The sequence below is a fragment of the Saimiri boliviensis genome, chromosome 3 (genome assembly GCF_048565385.1).
Source record: "Saimiri boliviensis isolate mSaiBol1 chromosome 3, mSaiBol1.pri, whole genome shotgun sequence".
NCBI lineage: Eukaryota > Metazoa > Chordata > Mammalia > Primates > Cebidae > Saimiri > Saimiri boliviensis.
In genome coordinates this window covers 128,898,814-128,904,174 of record NC_133451.1, presented here as the reverse complement: position 1 = coordinate 128,904,174, position 5,361 = coordinate 128,898,814, and the positions used below count along the sequence as shown (strand labels likewise).

Below are 5,361 nucleotides of genomic sequence, written 5' to 3'. Positions count from 1 at the left end.
TGTAATTACATCAATATAATACTAGTAGATATAGACAAAAGGTTAATAATCCAGTAGAACTCCTTATAGATATAGACAAAAGATTAATAATCCAGTAGAACTCCTTAAAGGAGAAAATATCTTAAATGTGACAAATCAACATAAAATATATTATTTAAGTAATGGTTCTGGCATAACTGAGTATCTGAGTTTTTTTTTTTTTTTTTTTTTTTTCTGAGACAGTCTCATTCTGTCATCCAGGCTGCAGTGCGGTAAGTAGTACAATTTTTACTCAGTGTAACCTTTGCCTCCTGGGTCCAACCTCACCCTCCCGAGTAGCTAAGATTACAGGCATGTGCCACCACACCCATATAACTGTTTTATTTTTAGTAGAGATGAAAGTTCACTATGTTGGCCAGGCTGGTCTGGAACACCTGACCTCCGGTAATCCACCCACCTCTGCCCTGCAAAGTGCTGTGATTACCAATGTGAGCCACCATGCCTGGCCATCTCACAGTATTTTAAGACACAGATAGAATTAATCTTTAAAAACATTGGAATATATCTTTTAAAAGACGTCAATGAATGTGCATAAACATTCTATAAGCAGACACTTACCTAATCAAGATTTTAAACTCCCAAAATCTAAATGACATTTGAATGAATAGGCAACAATTCAGAAGCAGAGAGTTAAATGCTACATGTTCTCAATCATAAGTGGAAGCTAAATAATGTGCACACAGGCACATAGAAAGTGGAATCATTGACACTGGAGACTTGGAAGGATGGGAGGGTGAGAGGGGAGTAAGGTATGGGAAATGACTTAATGGATACAATTATTTAATGCATAATGCACATTCTTCAGGTGCTGGTTACACTAATAGCTCGGATTTCACCACTATGCAATATATTGATGTAAAATAATTGCAATGTTTTCCTTAAATTTATACAAACTCTTAAAAAATTCCATTCATAAATATAGCATTTCCAAGTAATAACATACTGGGTTTTGTCAGATATATCATATATTTTGTCAAATACATCATTTCTAATATGCAAAAGTCATATAAATGGCAAGAACAGAAAGTACAGACACTTCAATTAAAAAAAATGGCTGAAGTCTACGGTACACAGAAAGTATGTAGAATTAAAAAATTAGCCAGTAGTGGTGGAGCATGGCTATAATCCCAGATACTCAGGAGGCCGAGGCAGAAGAATCACTTGAACTGGCAAGCCAGAAGCTGGATGCTGCAGTGAGCAGAGATTGCACCCTTGTACTCCAGCTTGGGCAACAAGAGTAAAACTTCATCAAAAAAAGAAAGAAAAGGAGAAGAGATGAGAGGAGATGAGAGAAGAGGAGAGGGGAGGGAAGGGGAGGGGAGGGGGAAGGAAAGAAGGAAGGAAGGGAAGGAAAGAAAGAGAAGAAAAAGAAGGAAGCAGAATTTAGCAGACATTGGAAAATATGCCTAAGAGTTTTGTGATGTAATACATCGGAATTTTCACCATATGGTGGTATGTGAGAAAAAAATATGCCCCAAATTATGCATAATATAATAAACCATAATGCAAGTTTTTCTCATCTATACTTATGTTCATATATCTATTTAGAAGTGTCTATGTCTCTACAGGCTTATTAGAACATATTAATCAAGTCGCCAAAGATATACTACTATGTTGTTAGAATAGGTGGTGTTGAGGTATTGAGTTCTAATGTATCTGAAGGGCCAAGGGTGAAAGGCACAGGGGGATGGGAAATAAGAAATAAGTAAATCATTTAACAATTAAAAATAACTTGTAAAAGTACATAAGTAGAAGTACATTTATACATTTCTTACAAAATCATAAATGTATATGTCTTTACATGAAATGATTATACTTTAAGTAATTTGAGAAAAGTAAATTTGGCTTTAGAGATGTATGTATACACACACTAAAATTGATCTGTTTAACTAACAAAAATTGAGGTTTCTGGATGCAAAATGTGCATGAAAATCATGACAGCAAAAATCACTCCTTCATAGCCCTTTGTGTCTGTTTCTTTTCCACCACAGTGTTCATGCCTCCTGAATGCAGATTAGTCTAAAATTCCTCTCTACACAGTGCTCAGGGAGCAATTAACAATTTGCAGGTTCGATGTCTTTCAACCCTCCTGGATTAAAGCTACTTTGCTTCAAGTGACATAGTTATCTGAAGCAAGCAGGCATGATTAGGGTCAAAAGAGAAATTGGGAAAAACTTGATTTCAAATCTCATTTCCATTATTATTATTATTAATTTTATTTTAGTTTCAAAATTGTATATGTAACCTGGAAGAGCTATTCTTATTCTATTCTCTGTGCTTTGGTATTTATGAATTGTTTCAGGTCTCTGCTGTCACACTCTATCTTAATGATACAAACGTTAATTATTCTGCATAGAATATGTACTTATTTATGGTCGTTAGATGGGAGCACATCGAGAATACTCAGCGGGATTCTCATATTTAAGTAGAGAGGTGGAGTACTTTCTCTCCCCTGATCATGTTATTTATGTGATTCAGCACATCATCTTTTCCACTCTTAACAGGCCTGTTTATCTCGTAGCCACTCCACAAAATTCAGTGTATGTTCCTTAGGGCACTTGATTAAAAGTCCACAAACCCTCATTAATCCCACTGTACCCTGTAGAGCCATGCAGTGTTCCACATCATTAGAGTTTAGGTCACAATCTCAAATTTTTATGACTCAAGGTAAACTCCAAGCTGTGAGAACCTGGTGTGAACAAGGTAGTAAAAATTGAAGCAGCAATATAGCAAGGAACATTAAAAACATTAATGAACAAACATAACCATAGAAACTTTTAGGAACCAGCAATAGGTCTCCATAAAGTAAAATGAAGAAATAGTGCATTTAAAGACATATGATTTCATTGGAGTTAAAATAAGTACAAGTAAAGTCTTTTTTAGAAAGAATATTTGGGATTTCGCAGTGCATCCTGGGTCAGCGTATGGGATTTCGCAGTGCATCCTGGGTCGGGTAGCCATGGCGTCACGTGTCCTTTCCTCCGCTGTCCGCCGACTGCCTGCGGTCTTCTCGCCGCTGCCGCGGATCTCCATGCTGGCCGCCGCCCGGGCTTTCAGCACCACTCTGTGCTGAACGCGGACGAGGCCCGGGCCTTCGGAGACGGCCTCGGTGCTCGCGCAGGTTCCGGGTAGAGTGACACAGCTGTGCCGCCAGCATTGCGAAGCGCCCCCTTTGACATGACAGGGCATCCAGGACCACGTTCTTTACGTGTTGAAACTCTATGACAAGATTGACCCAGAGATGCTTTCCATAAATTCTCATTTTATGAAACACCTGGGCTTTGACAGTTTGGACCAAGTGGAGATTATTGTGGCCGTGGAAGATGAATTTGGGTTTGAAATTCCTGATTTAGATGGGGAAAAAGTTAATGTGTCCACAAGAAATTGTAGATTACATTGTAGATAAGAAGGATGCATATGAATAAAGTATCAGACCCTTTCGCTTTGTTGAGTGAAGACACAGATGATACTGACAAATGTCTGGCAGTGAGGACACAGTTTGGCATTATTGCTGGCTCTGATAAAGTAATTCTGAGGGACTTATATTTAAATTGTGTAAGTGTGTTTCTCTTTGAAAATAAATCTATAAAACCAAAAAAAAAAAAAAAAAAAAAGAATATTTGGGATTTTGTTGGACCTAGTAATAACTTCATGACAAAAGAGTAATATGTTACATTTAGTACCTCTTAAGGTCTGAGATTTTGTTTGTTTTAATTTAAATTTACTTTTTTTTTTTGAAATTGGACATCTAGGTACACATAAAATATTTGATATAATGAATTTTGACATTTAAAGACACATTTAAAGAGATAGAGTTAATGGATTAAAAAATCATAATGCATGTTGTGACTTCTAACTTGATATTTTCTCACTTATATACACATTATTCAAACAGTAAGAAAAGCAAGCAAATGACCAGCGCTAATCATTAGCACCAACTAAATACAGAATTCAAATTTTTTAAGCTTAAACAGAAATACAATTAAAATTCAGAGGTTTCAGAGAATTTAATGATCAAAACTTAAATTTTAGAAAGAAGAATAAAGAAACTAGTTAACATTACTTACTAAGAAACTATTTAATTCAAGCTTTTGTCATAAGTTGGATTAACCCAGGACATTATTTTTTCTTTTATTGTTGAGATACTGACCAAAAATTGGTTTTACTAGATTTTTAGATTATTTCTTTTTAAAAAAACTATTTTTTAAAAAATATTTATTCTAAAAGTAAAATGATCTATATGCAATCACTGAAAACCAAAACAAAGCAAAACCAAACCAAACCCCAAAAAATATTTTATTTTGATAATCTAAACATTTAAAAATAACATCAAGATAAGCCATTATTTTTGATACCATTCACATTTGATCAGATTCTTAACTATCACTAATACCCAATCACTGGTATTTTTCTAAGAAATGTATATGTTTAATTTTTTTTATAAAACCGAAAATCATCATTAAATTTTTACTTAAAGATTACTATATTAATATATCAAGGTTAACTTATTAATATTAAATTGTTTGATTTATTAAGGTTAGCATATTAATCACTAGACAATTTTAATTCTATTTTATAGAACACTACATAAACCAAATGCTTAGGGCAAATTTAACTAAGTCAAAAATATTGTGGATTCTAGTAACTTTTATATTGAAATATTTGTAAATGTTTCAGCACAAATAGTTTTAATACTGACTTTCTGCCTCCATTCTAGATATTTATTTTTGATAAACATTTTATAAGATAAATTTAACAGAACAATTTGATTGTCTTTGAATTGAGATGATAGAACATCTAAGGCCTTCTAAACTACTTTCCATTCCATTACAGCATATAAACTGGTCTAACTAAAAGTCAATGTTCCATCAGTAGATTATTCCTACAGTTCAGGAAATTTCTAAGAGCAATTACAGAATTAAAATGCAATCTGGAAAACAGATTGAAGTGCTCATCTTTGTATTTCTTTTTTGTTCTATTTTTCATTGTCTCCCTTGCATTTGAAGGAACACAATGAAATTTCAACTTTTGCAAGTTTGTTTTCAAAATTATAAGTTGTAACATAAACACATCAAAAAATTTAGTTTTGATACTCTGATTTGTGGTTTCAACTGCTTTTTTTTTAATGCAATAAATATTTAGACTGCTTCATTACAAAATTGTTTTAAAACTTAGTAGAATACTAAGTTTGGTTTTTCAAAAGTTCTTCAAATATTCTAACATTTTAAAGTTCAATCAGTATCAGGCAAGAGAGAGAGTATATTATAAATATATATTATATAAATAAATGTATATTTCAAATTAGCCTTATTACAAATATAT

At 33.4% G+C, this 5,361-nt stretch overlaps 1 pseudogene; it reads left to right on the top strand.

Annotated features, from left to right (window-relative positions):
• The first annotated feature begins 2,998 nt into the window (after positions 1–2,998).
• Positions 2,999–3,464, top strand: LOC101032305 (acyl carrier protein, mitochondrial-like; annotated as a pseudogene).
• Positions 3,465–5,361: the final 1,897 nt, after the last annotated feature.